Consider the following 13,867-nt stretch of genomic DNA (forward strand, 5'->3'; position numbering starts at 1 on the left):
AGGAAGTCTTTACAAATTGAAGGTCAAGATCATGGTTAAAAAATAAAACTTTAGGCCTGGCTGGTGTAGCTCAGTGGATTGAGCATGGGCCTGTGAACCAAAAAATCATGGTTCGATTCCCAGTCAGGGCACATGCCTGGGTTGCAGGTCAGTTCCCAGCAGGGCACACATGAGAAGCAACCATACATTGGTATTTCTCTCCCCTCTCCTTCCCTTCCCTTCTAAAGATAAATAAATTAAATTAAAAAAATAAAACTTTAAGTAAAACATTCATCTCTGGCTTGAATGCTGAATTAAAACATATACTTACTGCTATGAAAATATTTCATCAGTCATAACACCAATGGCTGAAAAACACATGTAACCTGAAAAATCCCCAATCCATTGTTTATAAGAGGTAAAATGTGGTAATGTGGCTAAACTGCATTACGAATCAACTTCTGGCAGTGATATAATGAAGTAAAGAGAGGAATTTGGATAATCTGATGAATATCACTTTTCTCCTTTCTCCCAAAAACCTTACAGATATGTTTCTGTAGAGGCCTGTCTGGTCCCTTATTACTTGTCAAACTTTCTCTGTGTTCTCAGATCAAGCTCTTCTAAACTTCCTCCTCCTCTGTAAAGTTTTCCCTGGTTATTTAGGAGCAATTCAAAGGGTTTTTTATTTCTTTTACTATCTCTTCTTCTTTCAATAAATCTCTGAGCATGTAAAGGGTCTTCTAGCTCTTGTCAGCATTAGAGCCAAAGGGGGTTGGGGCAGGGTAAACAGAGAAGGTGGACCTTAGTAGCTGGGCTCAGTGCCTGGCTGCAGCCCTTTTCATCACCCACAGAGTACTCCTTGTCATGGAATTCACCACCACAGCCTTCCCCACTGTCTTCATTCTCCTCCAGGTCTATTTCCTCCCCTGCCCCTTTACTCTCAAAGATGACCTCTCCACCTACTTCCCTGGGAAAATTGAGAACATCTGATGAGAACTCCCACAAGTTTCCTCCCAACTCTTTGTTTTCTTTGGATCATCACCCAAACTTTCTTCCTTCCCTCCCATCTTGGAAGAAACTTTCCCTGCCACATGGTCAGGTTAACCCCTTCACCTGACTCCTATGATTCAGGGGCCTCCCTTTCATGATTACAGTCTCCGTTTCTCCTTTGTACCAGCTACTTGTCCAATTCCTAAACACATGCTCAAATCTTCTCATCCAAAAAGAAATAAACACACAAATATGTATAATGCTCCCTCTTGATCTCTCCTTTGTTGTACCAAGTCTTGCCCTGAGTCTTCTGCTTCCTATTCTCTCTTTATCCCTCATTAAAACCAGATATTGCCTGAATGCCATCCAGTATGAAGCTTGAAAGTCACCAAGTAGATGGGAACCTCATTCCTTAGTCTCATGTATCTTGGCTCTTTCTCTCTCCTGTCTTTTGAAATTATATTCACAAAGGTCAAACAAAAATCAAAGGCTTTGGTTTGCTGCCATCCTGCCTGCATTCCCAGCAGCACTCTCACCTCTCAACATGGACCCTTGTCTTCCTTGTTTTCTGAGATGTTGTTGTCCTTCCAATTTTTCCTACTGCTCATTTGAAGTGTCCTTCAGGCCCCCCCCCATTCTTCTTTCATCACTTAACAGAGACTATTCTTCCAAATACCAGCCTCGGCCTCTTCTCTGCTCACTGCACTACTTTATACAGTAAGGATTCTCATTGGCTCCCATCCTCACTGTGTGTTTCCCAAAGGTGTATCATGACTTTGAACTCACTCCAAAATTCCAAACCACATCTCTAACACCTGCCAAATACCCCAGCCACCTTCTTAATATCCTTCTAAGTGTGGCCCACTGACTCCTCAAGCTCTAGTTAGCAGAATTGATGTGACACAAGGGACCACTCTGCATAACTTTTAGGAAGTTTCTTATATGATTCTTGCTGGAGGCAGGAACTTGTGTCAGTCTAAGTCTCCACAGGCCTGCAAGTAAAAGCAAAAGATAATTTTACCTGGCTAGAGGAAGAATTTGAGAGAGGGGACAAGGCCAGATTCTGACCCAAAGCAGCCAAGTTGAACCTACTTCTGTGCTTGGCACCAAATGTTGCCTCTCGGTCCTCTTGAAGTTTACACTGTGCAAGACACTGATAACAGATACAGACATCATCCAAAATTAGACAAACATTGCTTGTGCACCAAGAGATAGAAAATTAAGTACTTATTTTGGCTGCAAGTCAAGGAGCAGTGGCATTTCATGAAGCAGGAAGTGATGGGGGTGTCTGGTGTGGGCATAGTGGATTAAGAAAAGCTATGACCTCTTTTCCACTTATTGTTCACACTGTAAATGCTTTACTTCCATCAGTTAAAATGCACATGTGGACTTTGTCCTTCCAACTAGTTGTGAGTTTGTTAAGCATCTGTCTGTGATCAAGATTCACCTACCATTTTAGTGTGAGTGCCTGGATCTGCTTTCCCAATCATGGCACTCCAGGTCCCAAGGTTCTCTTGAGTGACACTCTCCTGGAAGACATCGATGCTGTTTCCCTCCCTGAGTTGGGAAGATTAAGAAGAGTTAATAAATTTTGGCTTTGCATGTGTCCCACCTCCCACATGAGGAGAAAAAAATCTCTCTTTTGAACAAAGGAAAATAAAGGGAAGCTCTCTTCCTCCACCAGGAGCCTAGACTCCCCATCCAGGGCCTCCTGCTAATTTCAGGCCTCACCCTGAAATCAGGGAGGCCTAAGGCCTTAGGATGCTCATCAGCCCTCTGGGCATGATCTGCGGCATTCACAGCTTCCGAGTATCCTAATCTATTCCATATTCCAAAGGGAAAGGTAATCATTCTCACACAAACAGTCACTCCATGCTTTCTTTCCCATTCACATCCGCTTGGAATTGAGAGCAAGAAGGGAATGAAGTTCTGTCCTCCCTGGTGGTGCATGGCTTCAGCCTTTGCTTAATCGAGGCCATTGCTATGGCAGTAAGCCATGTACAAAACAGCCTGCCCAGAAGAAACAGGGAGCTATGAAATTGCCTTATTCCAGCTTAAAAGGAACATCTGATCAAAGTCATGCCAGAGCTGTTAAAAAAAAAGAAAAGCAAGAAGGAGCAAACATCTTTTTTTATGTGTATTGACATAAGAAAGAGAGAAACATTGACACCAATTGGCTGCCCCTCAATACATCACATAGACCCTGCTGGGGATCAGACCCACAAAACCCAGGTATGTGCACTGACTGGAAATCAAACATTTAATCTTTTGGTGTATGGGATGACTCTCCAACCAAGAAAACCATACTGGCTAGAGCATGAACACCTTTAAAATGAACCATTATAAGAAAGCCTTCATGGAGAGAAACATAAATGATTTCATTATGTCCCCCTAAATACCATTTTGTATAATTTTAATTCAAAATTGTATTAGTTTCCTCCATTGAGGAAGCCGGAATTAAAAGTAAACAACCCATTTGGGAAATTTCCAGGGCAAATTTCCAAGATAAAGCAAATACTATTCTCACCATTCGTAGCTATTTGCCTGACTACTACACCTAGATTTCTTAACTCTGCCATATCCAATTTAACAGAAAGTACTTACTCCACTTTTAGAATATCTCCCAATCCAACCCCTGTTTACCTAATTCACTACTACCTTATTTTTTTCATTCAAGATCCAATTATTTCTTGGCTGGAATATCACAATTACTGGTCAATTAGGCTTTCTACTTCATCTGCCCCATAATTCATTCTCCACACCACAACTGGAGAGTGCTGAAATACCTAATTACCTTCCAAAGGCTTCCCATTGTCCTTTGAATGAGATCTAAGCTTTTCACCTAGCCTGCATAATTTTCCTTCAGCTCTTCCCTTCCCCCATATATACCCTCATACCCTAACACTCTCTTATTCCCTATGCTTCAGCCATACTGGCCTCCCATGCTTCCTTCCATCATACCAGTCTCTTTCCCTTGTCCTAGATTGGGTTTCCTAGAAGCATAGCCTGTGATGAAGATCCTTATGCATGTGGTTTATTGAGGAAAGGATCTCAGGACCAAACTGAAAAAGAGTGAGGGAAGCAGAACAGGAAATAGGAAAAAGCCAAGCAAATGTGGTCACCACTGGAGACTAGGCTCTGCCCAATGATCCCATGACTCCGCTTTAGGCAAGGGGCCAGCATCTTATACCACACTATCAATCAGCCACTGGCTGTGGTCCACCCACAAGGGTGGACATAGTGTCAGCCATTCTCCTTCACTGAGGGCAACTGCAGTTGTGAGCAGACAGCAGCCAACATTTACAGCAGCAAGAGAATTGGCCCAAAGAAGGGGATCTAGGCAGGGTATTAACAGTTTTAAGAACTTGTTTTAGCTACTGCTACTGCCTAAAACACTCTCCTTTGAGATCTTCATGTGTCTAGCCTCTTGTCATCAGTGCACCTCAATTTAAGTGTCACCTTCTCTGAGTGTTCATGCTGGGCCATCAAGCTTAAGTAGACACACTGCCCTCCCACATAATCAATCTCATTACTTTACAATATTCTTTTTTATTATCTGAAATAGTATTTTCTATTTAATGTTTACTTACATGTTTATTGGCTGCCTCACCTACTAAAGTGCAAAGTCTATGAGAGCAGGGACCCAGTCTTCACCTATCTAGTGGTAAAGTCAAAAGATTCTACAGTCAGACATCCTGGTTCAAGTCCTGGCTCCACCATTTATTAACTATGTAAGTTTGAACAAGTTAACTTCTGATGGTGCCAGATTAATGGGTCATTGGAGTATTTAATGATTTGATGCAACTAAAGTGCTTAGAATAGTATCTGATACATGGTAATTACTCAATAAATGCTGGCCTAGAAGATGATTGACCAATCAATCAATCAATGAACAAAATATTTTCTGGCAATTCAAGGTGCCACCTTGCTTTGCTCATATGATGTATATCAATGCACAGTGGACATTGCTATGATTTTTACCCTTTAATGCTACACAAATTCTTATTCTCTTCCTCAGCCATCAGTTGACATCCAAAATACCCAAATTATTTTCTGTTTCTTCATGATGGTCAAAACCAGACAGTATTCCCAATTTGACCTCCCTCATTGCAATCTATAGATTTAAAGCTTCAATTTCTTGGGCCACAGCATGCTAAATCTTGAAGGCAAGGCCCTCATCCCCCAACCATAAGCAGTCACTATTCCAACAACCCTTGCCCATTGTTACCCTCAGGCCAACCCTGCCATGTGATTAAATAAACTGACTGCATCAAGAGGAAAGGAAGCATTCAGTAAACTTCAGCCACCAAATGAGCTGTGGTTTTGTCTGTGGCCTGGATGAAATGGGAAAAGGAGCAATTAGTTCAACTCTCCTCTGAAAAAGAGGTTTTATGGGAAGTAGGAAACAGGGGCAGTCATTAACCAAATATAAACTGACCACTTTCTGTAAGCAGGCACTGTAGGGAATATAAAGATGAGCCATGACATGAGATAAAGAAGAATGAAAGACTCAGTTCAAAAAGCATTTGTAATACGGGAGGGGGGGGTCATTTTATTCAACTAAAAAAATTTTTAAGGAGGCTATTGTATTTGTTTTGATTTTTAAAAAGTCTGACAGGATATTTAGGATTTACAGAAAGATGCCAAGAATCAGTTTAAACTACCAAACTGTTATGGGGGAAAACAGACAACATGTTTGTCCCTGAGGAAGGCGGAGGAGAGCAATGCAAAATAAATGAGGGGTCAGGGAGCAGAGGGAAGACAGAGAAGTCATTAACTATTGTCCATTTGTCAATGACCCCAACCTTCTTTAAGGTGCCCAAATCCAACAATGCCTGGAATGAAGGAAGATTTTGTATAAAACAGTGAAGGATCCAGGTTTCCAAACCAGCTAACATAAAGCAACACAGAGATAACACACACCCTGTAGGTTACAGGAGATGTCAGAGCTTAAGGAATCTCAGGAGAACATTGGCCTTTGCAGGCCACAAGATGGGGTTTCTGTGAAGTGAACCCAGATCTCCAAGGGATCAGGACAGCTTAACAAAGAGCAAGGCTCAGCAAACATCTACATGCTCTTGTACTCAAGCAACTGGTACAGGGTACATACTCACATCTCAATGACAATCTCAGTGGCTGTGTTTTACAACATGGCCTCAGATCTTCATCATATACCCAAATCTAAGACAGTGAACCATTATAAGCAGTGGCTGACATCTCAAAGGTAACAGAAATGGGCAGGCTCATGGAGGTCTCCCAACATCTCTTCTATGTATTTTTCCAGAGCGATCTCTCTCACTTTCTAGTTACAAATTCCATGTGTAGTCTAAAGTCGTCAGCCTGGATCCCTCTCTTGAGCTCTAGAACTGTATTGTTGCATATAGTTGCCACTAGCCACATGTGGCTATTAAGCACTTAAAATGCAGCCTGAACAACTGAATTTTTTAATTTAATTTATTTTTATATTTTTTAAAAAATGATACTTTAATTTTTGGAATGCTTTCATGTTTGGAATTTTTTTCATGTTTGAAAAAGTTATGTATGTGTAGCTACTAGAGTCACCATGTTTTTAATTTAGTCTGGAGACCTTACTCAAAGTGGAAAGTTGTGCCCCTTTAAAAAATCTCTCCCTACTCCCCCACACCACCAGTACTTGATAATCATTTTTCTACTTTCTTTTTCTATGAGTTTGATATTTTTTAGATTCCACATATAAGTGATATCATACAGTATCTTTCTCTGTCTGGCTTATTTCACTTAGCATAATGCTCTAAAGTTTCATCCATGCTCTCACAAATGACGGTATTTCCTATATGCTGAAATGGTAATATTTTGGATATATCTGGTTAAATAGAACTAAAATTTATTTCACCTGTTCCTTTTGACTTGTTTCATTGTGGCTATTAGAACACTAAAAATTATGTAGGTGGCTTACATTAAATTTACATTGACAGCATTGCTGTAGAACCATGTGGCCCCATCTCCCCTCCATCTTTCGCAAGTATCTCAACCTAACATATCCAAAATTTATCATTTTTTATCTACCCCACTCATCTGCAACCTCTTTCTCCTCTAGAAATCCATAAATGACTTCTATTATAATATTACACTAGAAAATGTCTAGGAGTTATCCCTGATGCTGAAAAGTCAATACCACCTTCAATACTATATACTCTACTCACTGTGAGGGCAGGGACAATGTCTGTCTAGTTTATGATTGCATCCCTCCCCTGCAAAGTGCAGCAGCACTTGGTAGGCCCTAATAAAACTTTCTAAATGAATAAATGAGCTGACAAATGCATGATTCACCCCATGCATGATTGAGAACACAAAAACATATAACATACTAAAGCAGGGAAAAAACATTCCAACGTGCTTCACTGGAGCTGCCAGCATAGAGGAACAGAGGGAAGTCACAATATCCCATACAAAGACATGGAGTATAGACATAAAAATGAGGACCCAGCAGCTCCCTATGAGAGTCTCAGCAGGGGTAGGGGCTGAGGTGGGGGACAGCTGGAGATAACTAAGGCAAGGAAGAACTGTTCTAAGGATTAGCAAGGTTTGGCGATTTTATAGTTGCCTCATTGTACCATTCCCCACTTAGTTTTGTTGTGAAAACCTGCAAGAGAAATTATAAAGACGGCATATTCATCAATAAATAACAAGTGCTAGTGAGACTGTGGAGAAAGGGAACCCTGTCCACTGGTGGTAGGATTGTAAATTGATGTGGCCACTATGAAAAACAGTATGAAGATTTTTTTAAAAAATTAAAAATAGAGCCCTGGCTGGTGTGGCTCAGTGGATTGAGCTTGGGCCTGTGAAGCAAGGGGTCGCCGGTTTGATTCCCAGTCTGGGCACATGCCTGGGTTGCAGGCCAGGTCTCCAATGGGAGATACATGAGAGGCAACCACACATTGATGTTTCTCTCCCACTTCCTCCTTCCCTTCCCCTCTCTCTAAAAATAAATAAATGAAATATTTTTTAAAAAATTAAAAATAGAGCTACCCTACTACCCATCAATTCCACTGAGTATTTGAAGAAAATGAAACATAATTCAAAAAAATAAATGCACCACTATGATCATTGCACCACTCTTTACAATATCCAAGGTGGAAGACATATATGCATAATGTAGTATTACTCAGCAAAAATAAAATAAAATCTTGCCATTTGCAACAACATGAATGAACCTTGAGGGTACAATGCTAAGTAAAATAAGCCAGGCAGCAAAAGACAAATACTGTATGATTTCACTTATATGTACAAACTAAGAAACAAAATAAAACATGAATAAAGAGACAGAAACAGCCATGGCTTGTGTGGCTCAGTGGACTGAGTGCCAGCCTGCAAACCTAAGGGCTGCTGGTTTGATTCCCAGTCAGGGCACATGCCTGGGTTGCAGGCCAGGTCCCCAGTAGGGGGTGTGCAAGAGGCAACCACAAATGATGTTTCTCTCTCTCTCTTTCTCCCTCGCTTCCCTTCTGTCTAAAAATAAATAAATAAAGTATTTTTTAAAAAGAGACAGAAACAGACCCATAGACACAGAGAATTAGCTATTAGTTGCTAAAGTAAGGTGGGAGGATGGGTGAAAGATGATAGATAGATAGAGCTATTATGCCATCCGGCATTCAGTAGAATAAAAGAAAAAGAAACATTTTTTAAAAAGACAAAAATCTAGGTCTGCAGTAGCCATGGATGAATTTAATATAGCAGGTCAATTGAACCACAGCAGCAATTTGTTAACAAGTGCAAGTAAAGTACAATGTGTAGAAAGTCTGACTCATTCCAGAAAAAATTAAGCATGTAAGTCTATTTTTTTCATGAATAAGTTTTTAAACTAGACATGGAAATTCAGCATCCAAATTGAGATGTACTATGAGTGTAAAACATGCACACAATTAAGAAGGTTGGGACCTAAATACTACCTATGACAACAACAACAATAGACAGTGATAGTAGCTAATATTTATACAGTTTTATATGGCACCTACTATGTGCCAGGAGCAACTTCAAGTATTCTCTCCACTTCTCATTTTCTTTCTGTAGACATACATACTAGTATACGAGGTCTGTCTGGGAAAAGGCTAACCATTATTAATATGACAAGAATGGTTACATGACATCAGTGTAACCTTGCAGCTTAGGAGAGTAGACTGGAATGTGCATGCATGAACAATGACAATTTGACTGTGCTAGTCAGTGAGGGCAATAGACACCATTGAGTGAGCATGTGTACTATGTGGCCATCACATTCAAAATGACTGAGTGACTAGAGCAAGGAATCTGAATCAGATTCTGAATTAACCTTGAACACTCCTTATGAAAACTATTCAGATAATTCAGAAGGCCACAGCTGTGGGCAACTGCTGACTGGCAGCTTCATTACAACAATGCACCCACTCATGCATCATGTCTCATGCAGACATTATTGACAAAACATCAAATCACCCAGGTGACTCAGCCCCCTACAGCCCAGATTTGACACCCTGGGACTTCTGGCAATCACTTTTGAAAGGGAAGATATTTCAGACCATCAGTGAAGTTCAGGAAATTATGACAGGGCAGCTGATGGAAATTGGGAGGATTGTGTGAGGTCCCAAGGTGTCTACTTTGAAGGGGACTGAGACATCCCTGTCTTATGCAAAATGTTTTTTGTATCTTGTATCTTTTTCAGTACATACCTCTATTTTCCATATTACATGGCTCTTTGGACACTTTCTGGACAGACTTTATATGTGTTGTGTACAATTGGGTTAGCCAAAAAATCTATTTAATTTTTTCCATAAAATAAAAGACACAGTTTCCTTTTTCACCAATAACTTAATTGACTTGAATATTTTGAGTATGTCAGCTATCTCCCATGTGGTATAAAGTTTATTACTCTCAATTAAAAACTCAGTTTGATCACTATCAACTTCAATTGGTCTACCTAACTATAGAGCATCGTCCAGCAAGATAGCTCCAGCATGAAACTTCCCAAACTACTCTTAATACGTTTGATCAGTCACAGCACCTTCTCTATACACAGCACAAATATTTTTTTACATTTTAGTTTTTACCCTTCTTGAAATAATAAAGCATAATATGCAAAAATGTTGTGTATTTTCTTCCATCTTCAATATTAAAATTGCCTCACAAAAATGTACCAATTTGATAAGTTTTTTTAAGTGTACACTGATATGACAGCTGTCACAATGCAATGCAACAAAATTCTTTCAAATGAAGTTAAAGACAATTAAGTGCTTACTATAACCATCTTATAGAAAAAACCAACCAGATGTTTTGGCCAACTCAATATATTTGAGTGTTCATATATAAGTGTATATTAGCTCTAATCTTCATAGCATCCCTATAAAATTGTAATCATTATTGTCCCCATATAACAGATCAGGAAAATGGAACATGAATTTGGAGTTCAAACTCAGGCTGTTGGTTTTAGGGTCTGCATTGTTAACTAGCATGATGTCCATCAATAACAGGTCAGTGAGGAGAGGAATGAATCCTAAGTTCAGGTGCAGTAAGTCACACTGGGGATCCATCTGCCTAATGTTCCATATATGACAAGTTTATCCAAGGTGAACATTTGTGACAGGAAAAAAAAACACAAACTTCTTTCTTCCCTGATTCTAACCACATCCATTCACTGCTGCAATGGACATATAGATTCTTTAAATTTCTTCCTCACCTGTGTTTCTATGCATTCTAGCCTTTTCTTGAGAATAGGATTTCTCTTCTACTCTTAGCTATCATTGCAAATTCAGAAGCCCTGAAGGGAATTTGGTATCTTTTGGTGAGCACAAATTCTGAGTTAATTGAGGATGAGAGTTAGGTCTTCCATCACTGCCTCCCTGTGCCTTCAACTGAGGAATGAATCCAGCTAACCACAAGTTTGCAAGAGAACACGGAAGAGGTTCCTCAGCTAGCAATGTTAGAGCAAGAAGAGGACTTAGGAGCACTGATGATCTCACATAGTTGTACTCCTTATAATCTTGCCAAAAATTAGACCTGCAAGAAACAAACAGATCCACTGTAGCTTTCCCTGATATTTCACCAGTATCATTTTATTCCTAGTATGTAACAAATACAATTTTGCTCTAGTTTAGAAATAAATAAATAAACACCACAAAAGGGAAAGATACAAAATGAAACCTCTGGTAATGTCACTACCCCCAAATCAACATTTTCAGGAGACACATAGAAGGGATATAATGTCCATCTTCAAATATGTAAAGAAGGAATGTGTGGCAGAGAGACTTCCTTTGTTTTGACATTTACACCAGAACAGGAATCAGTGGAAGATCACTTAAGGAATATTTCAAGTCAATAAAAAATAACATTATCTAGCCATTAAAGCTGGCCAAAAATTGAATTGTCTCCCTTGAATGGTTTTCAGCACCAGTTTAGAGATAAAGACATTAAACAAAGATTCCTGACCATCTGCATTAGATTGAGTATGAAATCAGTGACCTCTAAAATTCCTTCCAACTCTAAGATTCTATGTTCTTGATATCACTAATATTTTTAATGAGATATAATTTATATACCATAAAATTCACCACTTTAAAGTATAGAGTTCAGAGGTTCCAGCCAAGATGGAGGTGTAGGTAGAAACCCTTTGCTTCATTGCACAACCAAAAGGAAGACAACAACTAATCTAAAATCAATAAACAACCAGAAGTGCCAGAAAATCAGACTGCATGGAACTCCAACAACCAAGGAATTAAAGAAACAGTTGACAGAACAACCAGACCGGTAAGGTGGCAGACAGAGAAGCGTAGGTGAGGCTGAAGACCACAGGGGTGGGGCTGGCTGCAGCAAGGTGGCAGGCTATGAGGGAGGGGCTGGCTTAAGGGGAAACTGAGATGCAGAGGTAGCTGTGGGCTACAGCAGTTGCTGCAGTGGGAAAAACACCCAGTCTCATATGACAGAGTTGTTGGAAAGTGGGGCTAGAGACAGCTGCATTGTTCCCTCTCTGGAACCTCCTACACAGGCAGCACCACAGTGCAGCAAGGAGGGTTGACCTGCCCTGCCCTGGTGAATACCTAAGGCCCCACCTCCTTACAACCTAACAGGGGCCCCAAACAAAGAAACATGGCCAAAATGAAAGAACAGAGCAAAACCTCAGAAAGAAAGCTAAGCAATGAGGATATAGCCAACCTATCTGATGGAGAATTTACAGTCCTTGTAATGAAAATGCTCACAGAACTAATTTAGCTCGGTCAAAAAAATGAAAGAACAAATGAAATATATGCAAAATGAAATAAAGCAAAATATTCAGGGAACCAACAGTGACAGGAAGGAAACCAGGACTCAAATCAACTATTTGGAACAAAAGGAAGAAATAAACATCCAAGCAGAACAGAATGAAGAAACTAGAATTTGAAAAAAGTGAAGAGTCTTACAAATCTCTGGGACAACCCGAAACATTCCAATATATGAATTATAGGGGTGCCAGAAGGAGAAGAATTGAAAACTTGCAAAAAATTGAAAACTTTTTAAAACAAATAATGAAGGAAAACTTCCCCAATCTAGCAAAGTAAATAGACTTTTAGGAAGTCTAGGAAGCCCAGAGAGTCCCAAAGAAGTTGGACCCAAAGAGAAACACACCAAGACACATCACCATTAAGTTACCCAAGATTAAAGACAAAGAGAGAATCTTAAAAGCAACAAGGAGAAAGGAAAAAGTTACCTACAAAGGAGTGTTCATAAGGCTATCAGCTGATTTTTCAAAAGAAACCTTACAGGCAAGAAGGGGCTGGAAAGAAATATTTTAAGTCATGGAAGGCAAGGACCTACATCTAAGATTACTCTACCCAACAAAGCTATCATTTAAAATGGAAGGGCAGATAAAGTGGTTCCCAGATAAGGTCAAGTTAAAGGAGTTCACCATTACCAAGCCCTAATTATATGAAATTTAAAGGGACTTATCTAAGAGAAAAAAGATAAAAATATGAACAGTAAAATGACAATAAACTCACAACTATCAACAAATTAACCTAAAAAAAATAAAAGAAAAACAATGAAAACAAAAACTAAGCAAACAACTAGAACAGGAACAGAATTGGAGAAAAGGACATCACATAGAGGGAGTTCAGTGGGGAAGGGGAGGAATAAGAGGGAAAAGGTACAGGGAAGAACAAGTATAATTAGTAGGCATTAAATAGATGGGGAGAGATAAAAAATAGTATAGGAAACAGAGGACTCAAAAAACTTTTTTGTACAACCCATGGATATTAATTAAGGAGAAGGATGCTGAAGGGTTGGAGGGTGCAGGGTGGAGGGTTGGGGGGTACAGCATAAAGGGGGGAGGTTTTCGACAGCTGTAATAGCATAATCAATAAAATATACTTTAAAAATAAAAATAATTAAAACTGAAATATAGTGTTCAATTATTTCTAGTATATTTGCAAAAATCTTCAAACATCACCATTATCCAATTCCAAAACATTTCAATCACCCTGTAAATAAACTTTGTAACCATTAGCAGTGACTCCTAATTTTCCCTCCATCAGCTCCAAAGTCAATAATCTACTTTCTTTATCTATGAATTTGCGGCATTTGATATAAATGGAAACATACAATAGATGGGGCCTTTTGCATCTTGTTTTTTCACCAAGAATAAAGCTCATCCATGTTGTAGCATGACGGAGTACTTTGTTCATTTTTATGGTTGAATAATATTCCCTTGTACAAACATACCATATTTTGCTTATCCTCTCATTTATTGATGGACAATGGGTTATTTCCATGTTTTTATTAATACATAATGCTGCTATAAACATATGTGTACAAGTTTTTGTTCAGATACATGTTTTCAATTCTCTTAGGTATATACCTAGGAGTGGGAATGCTGGGTCATATGATAACTCAATTTTTAGCCTTTTGAGGAACTGTC

The 13,867-nt window shown here is 39.3% G+C and overlaps 1 long non-coding RNA gene across 2 annotated transcripts in view; it reads right to left on the minus strand.

Annotated features, from left to right (window-relative positions):
- Positions 1-13,867, minus strand: part of LOC128628311 (uncharacterized) — a 124,114-nt gene that overhangs the window by 57,833 nt on the left and 52,414 nt on the right. The window contains exons 3-4 of one of the 2 annotated variants that reach the window (XR_008392660.1): positions 2,421-2,526; positions 2,077-2,122 (exon numbers count right to left, since the gene is read on the minus strand). This is a non-coding gene — a long non-coding RNA (uncharacterized LOC128628311). Of the gene's footprint in view, positions 1-2,076; positions 2,123-2,420; positions 2,527-13,867 lie in introns of those variants that run through there. The other variant, XR_008392661.1, reaches the window with a different exon arrangement.

The sequence above is a fragment of the Artibeus jamaicensis genome, unplaced genomic scaffold (genome assembly GCF_021234435.1).
Source record: "Artibeus jamaicensis isolate MK-2021 breed Jamaican fruit bat unplaced genomic scaffold, CSHL_Jam_final contig_685, whole genome shotgun sequence".
Taxonomy (NCBI): Eukaryota; Metazoa; Chordata; class Mammalia; order Chiroptera; family Phyllostomidae; genus Artibeus; species Artibeus jamaicensis.